The 23584-nt window shown below is 36.9% G+C and overlaps 1 protein-coding gene and 1 long non-coding RNA gene across 16 annotated transcripts in view; one reads left to right on the top strand and one right to left on the bottom strand.

The window, feature by feature from the left end:
• The window catches only part of LPP (LIM domain containing preferred translocation partner in lipoma), a 733292-nt gene that overhangs the window by 304227 nt on the left and 405481 nt on the right, over window positions 1–23584 (top strand). The window lies entirely within an intron of this gene.
• LOC116565010 overlaps window positions 23147–23584 on the bottom strand; it is a 2772-nt gene continuing 2334 nt past the window's right edge. The window contains exon 2 of the long non-coding RNA XR_004275203.1: window positions 23147–23425. This is a non-coding gene — a long non-coding RNA (uncharacterized LOC116565010). The remainder of the gene's footprint in view (window positions 23426–23584) is intronic.

The following is a 23584-nucleotide window of genomic DNA, read 5'->3' as shown; positions in this document are numbered from 1 at the left end:
TGGTCTCGATCTCTTGACCTCGTGATCCACCCACCTCGGCCTCCCAAAGTGTTGGGATTACAGGCGTGTGCCACCGCGCCCGGCCTAACTCCCATTTTAACCTAAAATGCCATACTCTTTTTATCATATTATATTCTTCTCATTCCATAGATCTCTATCGTAAGAATATGATTGAAGGCAGGGTGCCTGAGTAATGTGTACTGCTTTTGTATCTTTAGTGTATTCTAAGCACTGTGTTACGTATTTTGCATTTATTTAATTTGACTTCATAAAATTTATCTAAGGCAGGTACAGTTACTGTTCCCACTTTAGGTATGAGGAAGTGAGGCATGGGAAGATTATGTAACTTGTCCAAGGTTATGCGGCTGGCAGGCGATAGCCAGGACTCTAGCTTAGGCAGTGTGGTGTCCCAGCCTATGCCTGTAAGTACCATGCAATGCTGTAGGTGAGCAGGAGCTAACAACATAAGCCCAAAGCTACAGGCTTTCTCAGTTGATGGCATTTGAGAAGTTTGGCCTGTGATATTCCTCAGTAACTTTCATCCATGGAAAACCAACATATCTCATTTCTATAGGTTTTAGGATTTGGATATTTTAAAGGATTTTTCTGTGGTTGACTTTATATTTACTATTTGAGATAAACTGAATGCTAAATCTTTTCTGCTTGGGAAGAATTCAGATATAAAATTATAATTTGCGGTATTGGAAAACAACTCCAGTTTTATGCATTATATGCAAGGATGAGCTGTGTATTAGCCCATTTTCAGGCTGCTGATAAAGACATACCCGAGACTGGGAAAAAAAGAGATTTAATTGGACTTAACAGTTCCACATGGCTGGGGAGGCCTCAGACTCATGGCGGGAGGTGAAAGGCACTTCTTACATGGAGGCAGCAAGAAAAAATGTGGAAGAAGCAAAAGCAGAAACCCCTTGTAAACCCATCAGATCTCGTGAAATGTATTCATTGCTACGAGAACAGCATGGGAGAAACCGCCCCCATGATTCAAATTATCTCTCACAGTGTCCCTCCTATGACACATGGAAATTATGGGAGTGCAATTCAAGATGAGATTTGGGTAGGGACATCGAACAGTGACTAGAATAAACCATATCAAGCTACCTGCTTATCTAAAGTTCTGGAAGGTGTTCACAATGTTATTGGAAAACCAATTTAGCTTAGTGAGCATTTGAAGTATCCGTTATACCAGTAAGATGACAGACATTGTTAATATGTGCTTTTATGTTTGTCTTTGCAAGATCTGAGTTACAATAGAAGCATAGTTCTAGGGCCAATTAGAGTGGGAGATAGTTTAATAGAAAACGTAGGTGTCGTTTTGTCAAGTTGCATGGTTCCTGGACAGTTGGCAGGCCAAATTTTCAGTTGAGAGCCTGATGAAATCTCAAGACTATTATTAATAGTAACAGTTGAATATTTGGGGGCTAGCAAAGTGCCAACCTAAAACACACCAACAAGGATTAAAAAAAAAAAAAGGTACTGACCAGATTTACTGCCTTCTATTCCCGAAAAAGATTACCGAAAGTTTCATGTAAAATAGAATCTGCACACACCTTGGAGAATGTGATTTCTTTTTAAGCTGAAGTCTAGGTTTTACACATCCCTGATAATAGGGTTTAATTAATGTTTGGAATGAATAAAGAACACTCAGAAGAAGTGTAGTCATATCCTTAATTTCCTTGATTGGCAAAGTAATTGATATCATGTGTGACATTTGAGTCAGTGCTATTTTATCAATCACTAGCTCTCTGTGAAACATAGACTGTGATTGAAAACAGTAGGTATGGGTACTTGATTTTTAAATGAACTCTTTATCATAATATACTGATTTAAGAATAAGAACGGCAATTTTGGTGAATATTTTTGGGCAAAAAATGAATGTGACCTATTCTAGATAAGGTAAAACCAGCTCTCAGTACTTAACCTGTAAAAAGCATATTATGCAGAGGGTTTTTTTTTTTTTTTTTTTAACTTAGGGAACAAAGAGAACTGTAATTGTCAAATGTGGTTATAAACAGGTAAGTCTATTTTTGTTCATGGCTCATTCGTTCACTTGGCATTTAAAATTTTTTTATTTATTTTGTTTATTTTATTTTTTAGAGACAGGGTCTTGCTGTCACTCAGGCAGGAGTGCAGTGGTACAATCATAGCTTAGTGCAGCCTCAAACTCCTGGCCTTAAACAGTCCTCTTGCCTCAGTTTCTCAAGTAGCTGAGACTATAGGTGTGCCCACCACATCTGCCTAATTGTTTTGATTTTTTTGTAGAGATGGGGTCTTGCTATATTGCTTATGTTGGCACTGGGCTCAAATGTTTCTTTGCTTTCGCCTCCCCAACCACTAGGGTTATAGGTGTGAGCCAATGGGGCTGGCCTCATTTGGCATTTATTGACACTGTGTTAGAAACCCTGTTCTATGTATAAGTATTATTGGGGGATACTTCTCAGCTATGCATGTGTGTGCATGCATATGTGCTTGTTAGATCTCAGTCTAAGTACAGTTTTTATTCTAGTCATGGTTTAAAATGTTTGAAAAGGTGCTATGGGGACACAGCAGTTTACATCAACAGGGACCTTACAGTTAAGTAGATGTGATTGTAAGATAGCGATAATGCTATAAAAGAGACAGAGGTGTGTTACTGTAAGAATGTGATGAACAAATCATTTGATAAAGAAATCAGCAGAGGCTTAATGGAGGAGATGCCTTTTGGCTGGACTTGGGCAGTTAGTTAATTCTGAATGGGGCTTGGGGTGGGGGAGTCAAGTGGGGATTGGTAAGTGTAGGTATGCCTAAAAGTGTGAAAATATTTCCCAGAAGAATTGCATTTCTTTTTGCCACTGATGGCAGAGTCAACCTAGGCTTCTGAGTTTCAGAAGAGTGTGAGCACCTCGAGCAAATAAGCCAGCTAAACAAATGGAGCTGAGGCATTAGGAAATGTCTGTCGATTTATAAGAAAAGGAGCTCAACTGTAAGAGTGCAAGGAAGAAAAATGCGTGGAGTGACAGGATAATAGTCTATAATTACTTTTAAGATTGCTATATTGAGGCTGTGGCAGTCACTTGGTTCCTGAGTCTTTTGAGGAAAGGGTAGGAGGTAACTAGCCAGAGCTGGAATCGCTCCCTGTAGAAGTTGGGTAGCTTTGGTAGTGACATGAACTCTTCAGAAACCCCATGACTATCGTTTGGTATCTAAAGCAGAAATTTATGAAAGAGCACAGAATTTTACGTCTGGAAGATAATCCTTTAAAAATAATTAGAAAGAATTTAGTTTAAGAATGCACATGGGTGATAGACAGGGTAGTGAAAACATCCCCAGAATTTGTTCCTGCTTGAAACATGGAGCAGAGTTTCTTAGAATGCACTGAAGTCTTCACATAGACCCTGGACAGTGCCATCCCGGGGAGATCTGGCAAAGGAGACATTTCAGAAATGTGTGAGTTAGGTGTCATGACATTAAGAATTTTTCCTACTGTATAACTTCCCCTTTGTAAACTCACTGTCTTAATGTACATTTAAATAATGTAATTTTCCAGAATTTCCTAAAGAAGAAAAAAAAACCTTATTGAGATACTGGGACATTCGGGCTCCAATCTAATTCCAGTTACATCTTGCTTTTGAAAGAAAGGAAAATCCATTAAAATTAGAATTTGTCCGGAAAGCATCTCCCCCCCAGGAGTGGAGTACTAGCTCTTCACTCTCGTTGGCCTAAGGCCATGAAATGCTCCCGTGTTTGGAATCCCGTTGTTTAAGCATCAGTTCTCCCAACACTTCCACTCCTTAGGGGTATGATTTAAGAGTTAAAATCTGGGTAATGTTCTCCCTATCCTTTGAGGTCATGGGATTGATGCTATACAAATAGTAATGACATTATTAATGATAGTAATGTGCAACATATTGGTACTAAACTATGAGCTGATATATGGAGCAGCAGGTATTGTATTTTTAGTTCATTTCCTTAGGCACATTCAAATATTGTGCTTGCACAGTTACCTCAGGCATTCACAAGTTAGATTTCCAGTGCCAACAGTTTGCAGCAAATGTGAACCACAGTGGTACTATTAGTTTTGCATCCACTAGGCACATTTTTCAGCTTCTGAAGAGATAACTGAAGGAGAACTTGGATATGGGCTAAATTGCGTATATTCATAAAAGATTCAGCAGGGATTTAAGGCACTTTCGACCCACATGAAACATTAAATATTAGCGGAGACTCACTTGAAGATGGACGTTTTCTTGATTTTGAAGAGTTGTCTACATTTTTATAAAACTAGATGAGCATAGTGTATTTTAACCACTAAAGGAAGTGAACACGATTGAGATGCATTGTATTTCTTAGCCTTAGGGTAGTGGAGGTTACTATTGTAATTTTAAAAAATGTATGCTTTTAAATTTTTAAACAGTTTATTATGGAAATTTCTAAACATACACAAAGGGAGGAGATTACTATAATGTACCCCCAGTAATTTACTATCCAGCTTCTGCAATAATTGACTGATGGCCAGTCCTGTTTCACCTATACACCTATTCCATTTCCTCACCCTGGATTATTTTGAAGGTAATCTCAGATATTATGTCATTTAGTCACTTCTGTAAATTTTAGTCTTTAGTAGGTATGTCTAAAACATCTCTCAATCATAAATAACTTGTTAGGAGAGCTCTTTTGCAAGATATTTATTGATCTTGTGGCTTTTGCATAAGTATAGGAATGGCTGCTATTTTATGGAAAAGGAGATTAAAGAGTGCAGTGTGGGTTTGTATGTGTGTGACCAATTTCTTTCTTTCTTTCTTTTTTTTTTTTTTGTCTGGATATAGGATTGGTTTGGGGCATGATGTGGGAATGTTATTGGGTAAGGGTTTAAACTCTAGGTGGCTTCCATGGTTTGGAGAGACCCCAGGTCGATCTGATCTACTATAGTTAACGAGTCAGATAAACTAGATTACATTTGTAATTTTTTTGTACTGAAGCCCAAATAACTGGCATTCTTAAATTAGCTAGAATATCACTTACTATTCTATTTATAGAAGAGTTGTGGTTTTAATTTAAAAAATACTGTAAGTGGAGTTACTGAAATAAGCCCAAGTTTATTACAGCTAATACTTCATTACAGAGATTTCTGCCATTCCCCAAATCTAAGGAGGGGGCTCTTTGTATACCAAGCGTAGTAGATGTTTGTGTTTGATTAGATTATCTGGAAAAGGGAGTCTGGGGTAACAACTTATGTGCTTCATTTGAATGAACACACCCGGCAAAACAGGAGAGAGGAAAAATGAAAAGTCAGACATAAGAGGAGGGAGAGCACATAGAGACAGATACGTTACCAAGCTGTCCACAGCTTCCTGACAAGAGCACCTGAGTTCTTGGTATCAGCACATCTTCACAAATGCCTCATAAACCAGCATGTCTCACAATAGTCCATTAATAGGGAGAACGAGAAGAATTTACGTAGCAGTTTCTGATTCCCATTGTTCAAAGTACCTATTTCCGTTTTAGTATTGACTTTTCCAGGAAACTTGTTTTATTAGTACTCCTACTTTCCAAAATAATTATCTACATATGGTTTTACTTTTTAAAATGAAAACTATAAAAAAGAAAATTCTTTTAATTCATTGTCATGGGGACTTACGCTCAAAGAGTTGGGAATGACAAAACTCAACACCAAACCTACTTCTGAACCCCAATATCTGATTATTATCAATAGAATTAGATTAAGGGAATACTTATTTTCCTCTTAGCAATATATGTTGATTATTCATGTTGGGTTTTTTGTTCTGAGATCAGGAGAATGCTGTGGTTATATGTTCATGTGTTGTCTTAGTCAATTTCTCATGTTTCTTATGTTCATGTATCTTTTGCTTAAAATTGGAAATGTCTGCCTTTGAGGAAATACTGTTGAAAACATGGTTGACAATTTCATAGCAGCAGTTTGATGAAATCATTTTTTGCACACTGTGTAAATTAGTCAATTATGTTAAAATTTTATCTGTAGTTTTGTTCACCTTATGATAAAAATTTTTGGAAAAATCGATAGCCTTATTGATCGACAGACATCTTTCTATTCATCAGTATTAATATCAGCTTTCTTGGACATGTCAGCTTTCCTGTTTTTGAGCCTGAATTGATCCACAAACATAAACTTGCTGTAATTGGAGTACAGATATCAGGACTATTACAGAGGTCTTCTCACAAATTATCTGTGTGCCCTTGAGAATGGAACCTCTACTTTTGATTCTATTTTATCCAGCCTATTCAAAGGGATTGAACAAGATGAGTATTCTCTCTGCTCTAGCCTTTTAAGACTTTAAATGACTTACCTTAGTATTAAATATTTCATCCTGGAGAGGTTGGGACTTGAAAATCAGGCTTTGTCCCTTGCAGAAAACTTGACTGTTCCAGGGCCAGTTACTATTTGGACAAAATTCTCTTTAATCTTTTGTGGCCGTTATCAGCATTGATTTTATTCATTGTGCAGGGCAGTAGAGCTCCAGCTTCTGCTTTATTACTTTTAAAACATGATGTAATTTCAGGAAACCATGTTCTTAGTTTCTGAAGGTATATGTATAGGCTACGTTCTTCACATTCGATTTTTATTTTGAAATAGCACGGTAAAGTGTGGAAAACTAGGAACATAGTTAACATGATCAGGATGTGTGAAATTGCGTAATCAGTGGTAGCTTTCTTGGATAAACTTGATATGAGTTAGTAATATAGAGCAGGGTGTGTCTATTAATGGAGTGGAGTTAGCCTCATATCTAAGTTTACTGGTCTCCAGCCAGACCTCAACTCGTAGACTTAGTATTCAATTTGATTACTCTACTGTGAAAGAGATACTGTCATCTGGAGAAGACCAGCTAAGACAGAAAGAGTGCTGGACTATGTCTTAGGAGGACCTGTTGAAAGAGATTGGAAGGTGACTTTAAGAAGCTGATCATCAGGATCCCAGAGTAAGACTTAGAGGACTCCAGAGGATAGAAATAAGCCAGAATACAGAACTTACACAGAGGCAGATTTTTATTCAGTATAGAAAAAGAGTTTCTGACAAAGTGATCTGAAGTTAGAAAAGGCTATACTAGGAAAGAGTGAGCTCCTTCCTGTTGGAGGATTTTCGAGCCTTAGCCTAGTGACTCTTAAGGATATCAAGATGTATAAGAGTCAGTTTGTGGTTTAACTGGGTGACCTTCACCTCCAACCCAAAGACTTGTTTGTTGTCTGGCTAGACATCTTACTTCCCATAGTCTTTTGAAAAATAAAATACAAAAGTAATATAGAGCTTTTGATCAAAGAAAATATAAGCCATGTCCTCATCACTCAATAATGAATGTATTGATATAGTTCTCTCAAGTAACTTTTAACATCTTATAAAATATATGTATAAAATGCACATATAATAAGTGATATGCTCAATAATTTTTCCAAATTGTGCATTTTTGTGTAAAAAATACCCAGATCAAGAAGTAGAACCTCACTAGTTACCCAGACTACCTCATTTCCCCAAGAAGATGAATATTATGATCTCTCACAGCACAGATGAGTTTTGCTTCCTTATGTATTGTACGTGAAAAGAGCCATACAGTATTTATCAAGTATTTTGATGGTGGTTTTCATTTTTTGACTCAAGCTTAAATAGCTCTCTTTTTATTGCCCACAGATTTTTATATATGCCTAGTCTTACAATTTATTATTGGCAGCGTCTAAATGTGGTTTTAAGGAAATTTTGATATTTTAACTTTGGAAAATTTAGGCTGTTTTCAGTTTTTCTCTGTTAAAATCTTTGGGCTTGTAGGTTTCCTATCCCCTCCACGCCCATTTCTTCACCCTTATTTCTTACAGTATTTCAGATTGATTTCCATATGTGGAATTATTAGATGAAATGGTACAATGAAGTTTTAAAGTTTTATGTTTACCAAATTTTAATCCAAAATTTACCAGATTATACTTGCATTAGTAATAGATAATAGTGCCTGTCTGGCCATATGTTTATGATTTTTAAAAAATGTGCTAATCTTATGAGAATGGCTTTTCTTGAATTATTAATAGGGCGTCACTTTTTTCATGTATTTGCAAACTAGTTATACATTTGGTACATGCAGTCAGTCACTGTGCTGAATTCTCCTTAAGAATTACCTCTTCTTTTTTTAAAACTAACTTTTAAAATAGATGTTGTTATTATTATTATTTCTCATTTCTAACACGGGGAAACTGAGAAACAGAGATATAAAGTAATATGCCCATGGAAGTGAAGCTAATTAGTATCACATTTAGAGTTTACTCAAAATATGATACTCTTCAGCCTGATACCTACTGCCTCTCACATTATCCTTTTTAAAAAACATGTTAAATCAATTGTATATTATTGCATTAGCATATTTTGTCAATTTATATAAGCTTTATATATACACATACATGTGTGTTACTTTCCTCATAACACACCAAATGGCTCATGTAAATTTAGCCAATTTATATGACCTTCGTGTGTGTGTGTGTGTGTGTTACTTTTTGGGTGTTTATTTTTAATTTCATTCCAATTTAGAAGCATATATAAGTTAGCTTCAATTTTTTTTTTTAAATTATTCAAGTTTTAATCAAACTGGAACTAATTTTGGTCAAAGGTGAGGATCTGTATTGATTTTTAAATAATTTACCTGTTTTTCCAATTCCATTTAATAAATAATCTTTCCTAGCTGAGTGTGGTGGCTCACATCTGTAATGCCAGCATGTTGGGAGGCCGAGGCGGGCAGATCACCTGAGGTCAGGAGTTTATGACCAGCCTGATCAACATAGTGAATACCTGTCTTTATTAAAAATATAAAATTAGCCAGCGGTGGTGGCAAGTGCCTATAATTCCAGTTACTTGAAAGCCTGAGGCAGGAGAACTGCTTGAACCTGGAGGCAGAGCCTGCTGTGAGCTGAGATTACACCACTGCACTCCCGTCTGGGCGACAGAGCAAGATTCTGTCTCCAGAAACAACAACAACAAAAACAAATAATCTTTCCTTTACTCATTAATTTGTGGTATCTCTTTTACTGTGTGTGTGTGTGTGTGTGTGTGTGTGTGTTTTAGACATAGGATCTCACTCCATTGCCCATCTAGGAGTGAGTGGTATAATCATAGCTCACTCTAACCTTGAACTCTTGAGCTCAGGTGATCCTCCTGTCTCAGCCTCCAGAATAACTAGGTCTACAGGTGTGTGTCATCGTGCCTGACTAATTTTTTTAAAAAAGTTCAGAGATGGGGTCTTGTTATGTTGCCCAGGCTGGTCTTCAACTGCTGGCCTCAGGCTGATGCTCAAGTGATTAACCTAGGCCTCCCATAATACTACAGTATATTTGGCAATTATATATGCATGCAGGTTGTCTTCATTAATGTCATTGTAATCCCGTGAAATAACTTCCACTCCAATTTTCATTTAGATTTTCATAGCCATGTTTGCAATATCTTCAAAAAGAAAGAGGACTTGCAAGAGTCCAATGCTGCATAACATGAATAAACTTAATTTTCTTAGATTTTTTCCTCTGTGACAGAGACCATGAGCAGTGTGATAGCTAGTCACGCTAGGATAAGACTTGAGTAGAAATTATACTAGCTCTCCAGCTCTTTTGTTAATTTGCTTTTGTTGAGATAGAGAACAGCCATTTAACCAGCTTTTGTTCATTGTCTGTTCTGTACTAGGATCTCCTGAGAAACCCTTGCAAGCTTTATGTAGTTGGTCCTCATAACATTCATACGAGGCATTCATGGCAGAGACAGCAATGGCACCTGGGGCTTCTGTGTTGCTTTTTACTTTACTTTATGCCAGTTCATGCTAAAAAAAACGGAAGTGTGCCCTAATCACAGTTCTTCATTTGTAAGTGGATTCGGCACAGTATTGTTGGATTTGGAGTTTTGAAAGAAAATAAAACATAATTTCCTTCCCCAAAGCTATTATAATTTTATTTAAATAAATGAAAAAGCAGGTATGTGTTGATGTTTCTATCGTTTAGTCTACAGGGCTTAATAGGTTTTAAGTTATTTGTTATTGAAATCTTGAAGAAAACACATAATTTCGATTTCTTGGTTTTATGGCAAAAATTTTTTTGGAGGTGTTAGGGAGTGACGTGAACCATTCAATACAGTATGACTAAATCTGAAAGGCATAATATGGTAGCTGCTAGCCCGATGTGACCATTTGAAGTTGAATTCAAATCTACATTAATTAAAATTAAATAATTTTAGATGTGTCATTGACTACAAGGATGGATCAATACTTATTCAACATCTTTCATAACTGAGAGGATTATAAGGTACTCTATAACACAACACCTTAAATATCAGGGAAGTAAAGACTGCAGATATTTGAATGAATTGTTAGAAGTTATGTTTTTATAAACATGTGGTCTCTTATTTATGCCCCTGTTGGTTTGGGATGAACCTCTATTCTGAGTCCCTGAAATGTTAGGGGAGCTTAAGATGAGACTCTGAATTCCATACACCGATCTAATTTTGGACCCAACTTGAAGCTGAAAAAGCCTTACTATGGGCGGTGGGGGGGAAGGCCCAAACCCAAAAGTATACACACACAAAACAAACTGGAACTGAATGGTATACCATGATCTTTTTATCAAATTAGAATAATAGGATGACATGAAATTCAGAGGACATGGTGTGATATGCTCTGGGAACTTATTATTTTCTGAATGTCCCTGATGGAAATTTAAATAAAAATAAAATCAGGAGTATACTTCCCCCTTTAGCAACAGATATAAATGAAACCTTGTTGAATTCCATTTCTGGAGTACTCTCTTTTATTTTCATCTATTGGCACCCAGGATCTGGTGTCTGGTTTATAACTATGATCAGTGGGTGAGGGTTAATATGAGAAATTCTGCAGTGAGTAAGTCGGAACTATCTGCTGTTATGTCCAAGAAAGCGCCCATGTCCTAGTCAAGGCTGTGTGAAGTGAATTGGACCCTCCTGATGTGGTGGCCCCAAACACTGGGCTTAATCTTCTGGTGTGACTGCTTTCACAAGTCTTTTCAGGAGCTTAAATACCATAAAATATTCTCACAAAAGCCTTCATTCCAAAGAATGTGTGTGTCGGCTCATGTCAAGAGCTCTTAGTGTAGAACAATGTGTCTAAAGCCACAATCTAATAAACAAACAGATAATCTAGTTCGGTTTTGTCTACGTAACAGAATGTCTTTAGCAAACTATTTCCTGCATCTTTAGCTCTATTCAGGAGGAAAAAAGTTCTGCGTGGGAATGTGTGTATATTTACTCTTAATAGGAGGCCTTGTAGCTCCTGTGACTGGATGTCTTGTTTTTCTCTTCTGGGTAGCTCTTGTTTTTTATGGTGGGAATTTTCCGTCTTGGTAATTTGGTATTTTACTTGGTTTTCATTGTAAAGTGTGGAAATGTGTACACCTTAATTTAAGCAATGTTGTTTTATCACCTGCATCTCAGTTATCAAGGACCAAGTCCGAAAGTTCTCATGTGTTTTCAAGCCTTTCTACCAGACCTGGAACTAGCCATTAAGTCAAAGAGAATAGGCTATTTCCATGAAGAAGGTTTAGGAATTCCTGGCAGGGCAGGAGGAGGGGACAAGATTTGCAAGGATCAATATCCTAGGTACCCCCATTTAGACTGCTTGGTGACTACTCGTTTGTTGTATGGAAAATCGTGGCTCAATAGTTCAGTAGAATATACGTTTATGGGAATTTCTGAAGGTTAAAAGCTTCATTTTCAACATGGCAGTGAGATATCAGTCAGGGGTTATTCATTGGTACTGTCCACGTTACCAGTTGCCTTTTGTCTGATCTTGCCTAGAGAATTATTTTTAAGTAGTATGCATGGTAAGTGTCTACTTACAGTTAGGTTAACTGCCATCTTATGGCATCAGTAGTAGTTTTCTGGCTATACCCATTAAAGGAAGCCTTAGTCTCTTGTTGCCATTAATTGGCCTTTGCACTTTGAGTCATGGAATCATAAGCCATCAGTGTCGAAAGGGCTATTAAGCAGGTTCCTTGGATTAACAAAGCTTGTATCTTCTTTATAATATTCATATTAAGTGGTCTTCTTGCCTTTACTTGAATAATTCCAGTTATTTGGCACTCTGTCATCCTCAGACCAGGTAATTTCTGATTTAATTTTTACTCTTAAGCCTCAGGGTTTATAAATACCTATTGATAATACCTTTGTTAACATAGTGCTTTGAAACTCTTCATTTTTTTCCCTAAATAAACTTGTAATTTTTCTTTCTATATCATAATGACAGTAGAGGCTCATGTTTTTAGGTCTTTTAGTCTCAGTTATATTTTTGTCTGAACAGCTAAATATACTTGAAAAAAATGGTTTCTATCATGTCAGAATATATATATGCTGTGTAAAGTTCCACCTGTTTGCTAATCATAACATTCATTTTTCTCAATGTGATGGATTTTATCACCCCCTCCCTGGTTTTATGGCATTGCTGTGTAGATCATTGCAAAAACTCTGCAGTAACATTTTTCATTCCCTTGATAAGGTTCAAATAGGTAAAACAATTTTCTCTAGGCTTTAGCTCTGGTGCCTGTGATTCTGGGTAGACTCCTAATCGTTTTGAGGGATGGTTTCCTTATCCATAAAATGGACCTAAGGAAAGCAATCCTATGAGGACAATATAAAACTAGTTTAGCTGCAATCCTAAAATTGTCAGGATTGAGATTTCCTGAAATTCCTCAACCTAATATCAAATAGAGTTTTTTTTTTTTTAATATGATAGCAAGATTATAGTTACAAAAAGAATAGAACAATACATAAAAAATAGAAATGTCTTAAATAATATGTTTAATTTTTAAAAAATATGCTGAAATACAAAGAAGTTCTAAGAAAATCATGTGGAACTCTGGAAAATAGGCACCATGAATACAAGAGTTTTTGCTCTTGTCTTTACTTGTCCTTGCACTGATGTTCCTCCTCGGAGCCTAGCACTATGTGTAGACTTCCCTTCTTATGGCGCTTTGTGGTGGGTACCACAACAACACTTGAAGTCGTCCATATCCTAATCTCTGGAACATGCAAATGTGTTAGGGTACATGCCACAGGGAAATTAATGATGCAGATGGAACTAAAGTTGTTAACCGCTAACCTAAGATGTTGAGATTTTCCTGGAATATAAGAATGCGTCCAAAGCTAACACAAGCATGATTAGGAGTGGAAGAAGAGGACAGATGAGGTCTTTGGAATGATGTGATATGAGAAAAATTTACCGGTCTTTGCTGGTTTTGAAGATGGAGGAAGGGGCCACAAGCCAAAGAATGAGGAGCAGCTTTGAGAAGCTGGAAAAGACAGGGATTCTTTGTAGAGACTCCAGAAAGGAATGCAGCCCTGCCAGCACCTTGATTCTAGTTCACTGATATGCATGACTGACTTCGGATTTGTAGAACTGTAAGATAAATACATTTCTGTTCGTCTAAACAATCAAGCTCGTGGTACTGTTTTGCAGTAACAGCAGAAAACAAATACACACAATATCATGTTAAAATTTTCTGTTTATGTGCTGGTTATCCTTTTTTGGCAATGAAGTCCTCAAGAGTAACAATGCTATCTTTAAAAAATCCTTTTAGTCCATTTCCATATTAAAAGAATATGAAATGTCCTGTCAAACACTAGAGCTGGTATTTACTCAGTATATATGCACCATATGCCTGGCTCTGCCCTGGGTATTTTGCTTTGACAATTTTATTTCATTCCTGTTTAACCCTCCTAAATCTTAATTTTCTTATCTGTAATGTGAGTCCATGAACTAGATCAGGTTTGGCAAACTTTTCTGTAAATCTGGTAACTAAATATTTTAGTCTCTGCCGGCCATATGTTATTTGTCACAACTACTCATTTCTGCCACTGGAATGCAAAAACAGCCACAGACAATAAGTACATGAATGACCTTGGCTGTGTTCCAAAAAATGTTTATTTACAAAAACAGGAGGTGATCTGGATTTGGCTATTTGGCTGTTGCTTGCAGACCTATAGACTAGCGGACCTCTTTATTCTGTTCTAATTCCTGTCTAATATGATTATTCTGTGAGTTTATAAAATTGTGCCATTGGTGTCAGTTAAGCCAAGGAAGTGCCACTAAAGCTTGAAGAAGGAACTCAAGTGATTGGACGGGTCTGTTTATAAGAAGCATAATATGGCAGGCTCAAGTGCTAGGAGGGGACTGCCACCATGTCCTTGGCAAATGGACCTGGGACAAATGCTCTTTAGGATGAGACATAAGGAGATCCTTGAATGCCAAGGCTGAGCTCATTGAACTTGAAACTCAGCAAACTGGAACTACTGCTGGGAGAATAAAAGGGAGCAATAAATCCTTTACACTCTAGACTGAAAGACCTTCTGAGGCAGCTGGCCAAATGAAGCAGGAGGAGGGAACGGGTTCCTCACTCAGCTAAATTGTGTCTTTCTGCCGGCCGACCTGGTCTGCTAAAATAACAAGGTGCCTGAACTTCTGCCCAGAACACGTCACCAAATTTTGCAATTTGGGACTGTCTTCTATCACATGACCTACTGATCTGAGGAAGTGAAGAAAGCAGAGTGAACAAAACACAAGGATTGACTTTTTTATGGAGTCCTTCATTAGAGACAAAAGTTGATTTTTCAAGAGAACCCTTTATATTTTGAACTCTGTATTCTAATTCAAAAAGCATTAAGTTCTTACATGAAGAACATCCAACAGATTTCGAAGGTCTTTGAAACTTTGCTATTGATCTGGGACTTAACCATTGCAGATGTGGGACTGTGTGTTTATACGTCAAAGCGGGTAAGGAAGAGCCCCTCCAGAACTAGGCAGAAGGAATTGGGATATGTTTGTTTGACTGCCTGGTTGTGGTGGTGGTGGTTGTTTTGAATTGGTTATGTCATCAGATTTTGAGGACAAAACTACCCTCTTTGATTGGTATGTTACAATAGCTTGTTTATGTCTTGCAAATTGTTCGAGAACAGTTTGTCCATTAAAGAAAAAAAATGACCTAGTAGTACTCCCCTACCCAGGGAAATGTCGGGTTAATCAGTTGCACAAGAGCTTGATGTGCCAAGTCAGTACTGCCTCAAGGCTCCTTATGCAGTTCCTTTCCAAGATTTTTAAACATTCCAGGGAGAACACAATATTTGTTTATTTGGCTGCTAGGACTTCGTTTTGCTCTTGTTTTAGTTATGGTCTTATGCTTTCCTCTCAGTCCCTCTCTTTCTTTTACCCCTAACTCTTTGGAACCCTGGTGTGCTAAGAGCTATGTTAACAGTAAAGCATCTATTGAATAAATACTGAACTCTGTTTTATATTTGAGCTTCTAAATGCTTGTGAAGAATGTGTTTCTGGGTAACATAAAGAATAATTTATATATTTTTAGGTCATTATTGTTTTAATGATATTTTTAAATTTAGTAAAAGGCAAAAGATTTATACAATCTGAAGAAAAACCAGGGTATTGTATTTTTAAATTTAAATACCTTGGCTTACATAACCCTGGCAGTATAAAAGGTAAGTGCTGTTGCTGTCATTTTACAAACAAAAATATCGAGACTCAAAAGTCTCATGAATTCTCTAAGTTCACATACATCTAGTGAATGATTCCAACAGGACAAAAACTTACACATTTTAATGTCATAGGGCTATTTTTTTTAATATATGTACATTACCTAAGTGTAGCACTGATTGAGATAAGGGTATTCCTTTTGCAGAGATCATCCCCATGGTGATGTTCAATTGAGTCTTTCCCTTTCCATCTCTCTTTTCTTCTCTCTTTCTCTCTCTTTCTCTCTCTCTCTCACACACACACACACACACACACACACACGTGTGCACACATAAACCATATACACACACATTTTGAAATTGCTAGCCACTCAGTTTCTCAATCTTCCTTTAAAGACTAATCAATTGTGCTAGGATTTATGGGTGTAGTTGTCAAAAATTCCTGTATATACCCACTCAGGAAATATTTTCCCAGATCTTTTCCATCTCAACTCTGTGAGGCATTGGAAGAGGTGCTTTTGGGATAGGATAACTCATACATGATGTGTACTCTCAAGGAGCACACAGTTTAGTGAGGTAAATGTCTCATGAATTTTCCATAAGCTCTACCTTTATAAGTGCTTTAAAGTTACTATAGAGGGCTGAAGGTGGGAAGATGCTTTTGTCTGGTGGCAAAGGACAGCAGTACAGGGTGACCTGGGCAGGCAACATGGGCCTCCAAGAATGGCTTGGGTTCAGATACGAAGAAATGGTGGAGAGGAGAGTCTTAATGGAGACAGAGGTGTGGGCAAAGTCTTGGTGTCCAGGAAGCCAGAGGAAGCATTCTAGCGTATTACTGGGTATGTGGCTTAGCAAAAGTCAGCATTCTGAAATATAAAATGTCCAGTGAGGCTGTTTGCAGTAGTAATCTCAAAGAATACATACTCACCAGTACATTCCAGAGTGTGTTGACAAACATTCACAACAAAGCTTGTCAAGCTTCTCTCCATTGTCTCATAAGGGGCCCATCCAATTAGATGATTCCTCCTTTTCAGAATGAGGTCTTGTCAAATGGGAGGCCCAGAACAGATGTTTTTACCAAGCTTACAATACTCTCAAACCACAGTTCTCTAAAACTTCAGCATAATTGCCACAAAATCTACTGGCCATATATTAGAGAGTTTACTTCTGGGCTCTATATTCTGTTCCATTTGTCTCCATGTCTGTCCTTATGCCAGGACCACACTGTTTTGATTACTGTTGCTTTGTGATAAGCTGGGAAATCAGGAAGTGAGTGTTCTCCAGCTTGGTCCTTTTTTCAAGATTGCTTTGGCTATGCAAAGAGAGCCATGATATTTTTAACCTAGAAACAATTGTATCAAATACATTGGAAAAACCTAGCTTAGGGAGAATGGTGACTATTTAGGCTATTTCTTTAGTCTAGATATGAGGTAACTATGCATTAGTTATTTTGGTGGTAACGGAGATGCAGAACAGTAAACAAATTAGAAAATTTTGGTGTAATTTAATATAGCTTGTTTGTATTCAGAGTGGGTGGTTAAGACAAAAAGGAAACATGTTTGCAGCCTTTGTGATTGGGAGAATTGTGATGAAGTAAATAGAAAAATAGAGCACACTAGAGGAGATTAGCAGGTCTGTGGGTTATCCTATCTAAATTCAGATTTGAGCACTGAGCTATAGGTTCATTTGATGATGCTCATTCAGCAGTCAGAAATTCAGAGGTGAAATCAATGAGCACCACAATTATTTTGGGTCTTATGCTACTTATAAATAGTGTATTCATTTGGAATTGCTTTTTTAATGTAATGCATTTATGATTATCATGGTGGCAAGAGCCAGACACAGGGAAGTGGTTGGGTACAGCAGCAAAAAATCAAGACGTGGGTAAAGGCAGTTTTGTGAGGCTTCTGTGCCTTGTCTCAGCTAAGAGTAAACAGAGTGCTGGTGGCTGTTGACATGTGTTTTATTTTGAAGTGACTGTTATTACTAGGGTCTCAAATCCTTAGCCTTGATCTCTTGGAGCCTAATGTTCCTGTTCTCCAGCTGAGAGAGACTAATTCACCATCTTGTGTTGTAAACACTCACTCATTTTAACTGATTACACCTCCAATGATTCTCAAATCACTAAAATTACTAATTGCTATTCCTTACACATCAAAGAGTGAATCCTGAATAATTAACCCCAAATAAAATTAGATGAATTGGCCCTTTTAATTAGAGTCCCTGCTGCTGTTTGTTCTGAGCTTCCTTTTCTTACTGTTAAGAGACTTTTAGAATGATTAAAACTGTTTAAGACTTAAACAGCCAGTGACCTTTTAATACAATATAAATCCATGAAAGCAATATTTCAGCTAGCAGGTGGTGAAGTAACTTTTTAGAGCAAGTACCTGTCAGCTCCAGTATTCCTTTGGAGAAAAAAATACATGCCAAAAAACAACCACCTTGAAATGAAATGAGTGTCTCTATTTGATTATTTTTAAAGCATTTATGCATTTGCTAAGCTTCAGACTTGATGAAATAAATGTCAGGGTTGAAGGAGAGTGAGTAATGGTTGGCATCATTTTATATAAATAGTAACAAGAATTTCTCAGTGAGAAGAATTTGAAGTCATTTGTGCATAAAAGATGAATACAGGAGAAATCACAGAAGGCCTCTGGCCTCACGTAGCCATCCTTGTCTTCGGGGATTCTCTTGAAGCAAAAGAATGGGCCCCAACATTGCGGAAAAGAAAGTTTGATGGGGTTTCATTGCTGCTGATCATTGAAGTAGGATTACCAGCCTAGCCATGCTGCATTCAGTCTGGATTTTGTTGGAGATATTTTACATGTGCCTGCTCATCTATTCCAAGTCTCCTACATAGTAAGAACCTGTTCTCTTTTTCATAGTTTGTTGAATTTGTAGGGGTACAGTGGGTTTTTTCATCATTCCCAAGAAGTCTCAGCTTCTCACGTTAACTCTACCATGTGCTATGGTAAATGTGTGCTTAGCGAGAAGTTAGGCTATTTGGGGTCACAGTGGGCTGCTTGATGTGGTTCTACACTCTTTGACTGTTTCTCTATACCACACTGGTGGAAAATTTATTCATCTGTGAAAAAAGTTATTCGACTAGTTCAATGACTTACTTTTCCCTTAAAATAGGAGAAATACATTTTGACTTTTCATTCTGAAATAATTTGAGACCCCTGCAGAAAGATTGAAGGTAGTATAAAGGATACTCATTTAGTGATCATCCAGTTTCCCCAAGTATTGATATCCTACGCAACCACGGTAGTTACCAAAACGAGGTAGACACTGATATGGTACTTCCTGCAAATACATAAACCTTGTGTAGATTTCATTGATTGTCCTAGTGATGTCTCTTTTCTGGTCTAGAATTCTATACAGAATCACATCTTGCATTTTATTGTTTTGTCGCCTTACTCATCTTTAATTTCAGAGGGTTGTTCAGTCTTTGTTTTTCCAGGAGGTCAGTGGTTCTTAACCAGTGCTATATACCAGAATCATTGAAGAAGTTTGCAAGGTTCTTGCTTGGGTCTCAGCCCCAAAGATCCTGAATTAAGAATTCTAGAGTGAAGTCTGGGTGTATGTGGTGGAAGAAAGTGCCCCAGGAGATTCCAGTACACACCCCTGGTTGAAAGTCAAATGTGTTTTAACACCTCAAGCATAAGCGTTTTGAAATTCTGTCTACGACATGTATTTTTCCTGTTCCCTCATGTCTCTGCTCTTTCTTTATCCCTGTCTCTCTTTTATTGAATTAAAAAGAAGATTTAAAAGTCTCTATATCCTATATGGAATACATATATACTGTTTAGACTTATCAACAGATCTTTTATCGCAGAAGATCAATACAGTACAGATGGTTGCAACAGTTCTGGAGGCTAGGGTGTCCTCATAACCAGGTGGTGACTTAAGGATGGGGACTCAGTTCCTGTACTTTGAAGACATACCCTCAGTTAGATAATGTGTAAACAAACAAATAACCTAACTAATGGCTGCTTTAAGACAGATTATTAACTGTCTAGCTGTTGGTATCATGGAGGACCTATGACCTACCGGTATAGCAGTACAGTGCTGACCTTATGCCAATATTTGAAAAGTGGCAGAGCTGACCATGGGAAAAGTTCATGTGTTCACTCTATCAGAGTTATATTCAATTTAATATATGTAGTTTTGTACCGCTAATAATTTATAGCAATAATATTGCTATTTACCGAGTATCTCATATGTGTTTTATATGCTTTATGTAGCGACTTGTCAAACAGAGAGTCTGCTCTCAAGGAGCTGTTAGTCTGGTAGGGGAAATTAATCGTTATTTAATTAAGCTAAGAAAGAGCAGAATATTGGTTGTAATAGAGCTACCGCAGGAAGGAACAATGCGTTGTCATTGAAGATGAGGATGGTTCCCTCTATAGCCAAAGACAGCAGTGGCGAAATAAGTGAAATGCCCTAAAGTGTTTTTATTGTGAAACGAGGCTTCCTCAGGCACCATGACTATCTTTGGAGGGGTGTTAAGCTTCTGGCCTCAATGGTCACCACAGGGTGATGTCCCAACCCTAAGGGAAAGGGATATTTTTGGAATATTCTGTCAGCACACTGATATTTGTTTGCCCGCTTCTTTGTTTTTAGCGGTAAATTGAGACATTTTGTTGTTGTTTTTCTGAGATGTTGCCTCATTTTCTGTCCATCATATGAATTTTTAGATTTTTATTTCATTTTTAAACTGAGATAATTTTGCTTTTTCTCGTTGGAGCTAAAGATATCTTGGTAGCTGATAGAAGATTGATGCATTAAGCTCAACTCATTGCCCTATTTATTTTGAATGCTCATCTTTGGAAGTCAAAAATATATGGTGTGGTTTGTTGTTTGGGTAGCAATTACTATGTTTTTGTAACAAATGACACTTGGTGGATTCAAAAGTGCTAGTCGGTTCTAGACAATTTGCAGAACTAGACTGTCATCCTGATTTCATAGTGTTTGCAATCCATTTAATGTTTTCTACTGATAAATTGAATTTGTTATCTAACAAATGGAAACTACTGCATGATAGAGAATTACAGAACGCTTGTATCTCATATTATACACTGAGGTGTCTCACATTTGTACATGGCACTTATTTGTGACTATAAAAGAGGACTCAAAGTCTCAGATATATTCTATATTAGCTAAATACGGAGCGAAAGTGTCCAATTTAAAATCAGAGAGACGTCATCTACTTTAAAGATAATTCCTCTTGCTTTTAATTTGAGAATCTCAAAGAGCATTTCAAGCTAAGTTATTTAGAAAGATGACAGGGACATTAAATTTTGGCTTGAGTACATATAATGATGCATTAAAATTAAACTCTGGGTTTGAGTAGATTCTGCGATTCATTTTAAAGTATCTTATTTTTGGTTTTTTAAAAAATGTGCGCCTATAATTCACTTATTGTATAATAATTAAGCCAAAAGGAGAAAAAATTAAAAACAGTGCTTGTCATTTCATGAGCTATAGACAACTTCTGTTAACATACAGGCCTATATAAAATTGGGGCCATATTATAAGCACTGTTCAGTAGCCTCCTTTGTTTCTTACATGATAAAATATGAGAAGCAATTTTTTTATGTTCTTCTCCCAGATACGCCAATACTTACTCCCTTACTAAATGTGAACCTTTGTCCAAATACCACCGTGGTGAGGCCATTTTCAATTATTTTTTTCTTTAAAATTACAGCACCCACTACCACCCTAGCCTCTCCAACCCTCTTCCTTGCCCTACATTTCTTTATACTCCTTATCACCATTTGCTATTCAGTATGTTTTATTTACTTTTTAAGCATTCTTCTCCTGTTAGAGTATAAGTTCTATGCGGGTGGGTAGAGGAGCACACTTCGTTTGTTCTATTTGTTTGTCTTATTTTGTCTAGGGTCTAGAATAATGTATGATATAGAGATGGCACTCCATGAATAAATAGATGTTAGATGTAGATCAACGTCATCATTTTGGTGACCACACAATTTCCCATTGTACGATTGAAGTTTATTTTCAACCAGTTCTATGTTAATGAACATTCTGAGTTTTTGCATTAAATTGCTTCGTGGTGAAGATTTCTTAACATGCTTCTCTGCACGTTAAGTTACTTCTTTGGTAGGATAATTTATTAAAAGTGGTATTGCTGAATTAAAGTTTATAAGTATCTTTAAGGCTTTCGATTCCTCTCGACAAATTTTCTTGAGAAAAGTTTAGTAGCAGTAGCATATGAGAATGCTGGTTTCCCTATACCATCAGCACTTCTGTGTTGTATCAATATTTTTAATCCTAGTCCTTCTTTTTAAATTAATTTGTTAGAAAATTAAATATTATCATACTTAATCTAATTGTTTTCTAGTTAAATAGCGGAAATAAAAATGGAAGAAAAATAGAAAAGTTAAATTTTCTAATGTATAAGAACCTGAAGTTGAAGGATATCTAGCATGACAACTAAAAATATTAAAGTTCTCCTGAAGTGTAAGGATATCTAGCATGATAACTAGATAAAATTAAAGTTAAAGTCAAGGTCACATATCTTCTTATTTACAGAGGAAGATATGTCATTCAAGGGAAATATGTTGTGCTATTTTGATGACAATGAGGACAGAGAACATGGAATGGCCAAACCTTGCCCTGATAATTTTCACTTCTCCCAGAGAGTTCTCAAAGGAGTTTCACACTGCAGAAATGGAAGCAAAATGAGAATCCAGGTGCTGCTTTATTAATAACTCCATAAGTGCTTGCTCTCCCTCTGAGACAGAGGTCTGCGATCCCACTGAGATATATGGAGGCTTTGGCTCTAGGAATTAGTAGGATTTTTATCCCATGTCTTCCTCACACCGCTGTATCTTGGAAGTCAACATACTCAATTAGCTGTAGCTCCTGAAGACCTGGCTTGACATTCTGATCCTTTGCTTCAGAGTCAAGAAGAATGCTCTAGACAACATTCCAGGTGGTCTGTCCTGGGAGCCAGATGCTCAGAGGACTGAAGCAGGAAGGAGATTTAAGAAGGATATTTCCTGGGTATTGCTTTCTAAAACTGAGACTTTTACAGTAGTAGCCACGTTAGTCAAATTAATAACCCTTCCTTTTCAGAGAGAAGAGCAGAGTGGGACAGGAAAACAGCTTGAAAGGTTTCATCTCTAATAGAAATAGCATGTTGAGCAAATCAGTGCAATTGCTTTCACATTGTTAGTTCCAACCAGTGCACCGTAAATAGGTTGAGAAGTCTGAGAAGTGATGCATTAAATGGGATGTATCCTCAATTTTTATCTTGGCCTTTGCCATAATGCATTTCCTGTTGGTTTTTAAAGCATTACTCAACTGAACATTTGGAGATGACACATTTTCAGGAACTGAGAATTTCTGTTTTGTGTATATGTGTTATTTTAAAATTATAAGTGGGTAAAATAATGACAGGTTAAGAATTTGTATAATGGAGAGTATTTCCCTTCCACTTTCTTTCCTCAGTTGCAAAATTTAGCTTCATAGAAGCAACTTGCCATTATCAATATTTTGGGATGCCACTTAAAAGATAATCTATGATAATACATATGTATATTTGTATATATTATTAAACAAATGATAACATTATATATGTTGTCCTAAGCCTTGAATGCTTCATTTAAAAATATTTCACTCAAGGTGTTTTCTGGCGCAGTTTTATTGGTAGCACACATATTTTGATGCAAATTGAACATGGAGTTGAAGTTGAAATTATAAGTGAAGTCTTCAGTTATTTAGTTTCATAATAAATTGCCTGTAGTCTCTGAGGTGTACATTATAGCTGTGGGATAATTCCATTGCCTTGTGGGGATCATCACTGATGCTACATTTGTTTTACTCTCTCATTTTTGTCTTTAAGGAAACCTGTTCAGGGAGCTTGGTCTCCTCCTCTGAGTGATGAAGTTTAGATTGAGTTGCCCTCTTGTGCATAAGGGAAAAGAAATAATTGTCATGTATAATGTAGACATTGTACAAGTCACTTGCATATAATTTAGCTCAGTGATGTTCAAAACATAAATTGAGGCCTATTTCTGGGGCACAGTAAATTTAGTGGGTCACAACCAATATTTTTTTTCAAAT

Source organism: Sapajus apella, unplaced genomic scaffold, assembly GCF_009761245.1.
Source record: "Sapajus apella isolate SASKATOON/1434 unplaced genomic scaffold, GSC_monkey_1.0 scaffold38, whole genome shotgun sequence".
Lineage (NCBI taxonomy): Eukaryota > Metazoa > Chordata > Mammalia > Primates > Cebidae > Sapajus > Sapajus apella.
Note: the sequence above shows the minus strand (reverse complement) of the source record. Positions and strands in the feature narration are given on the sequence as shown.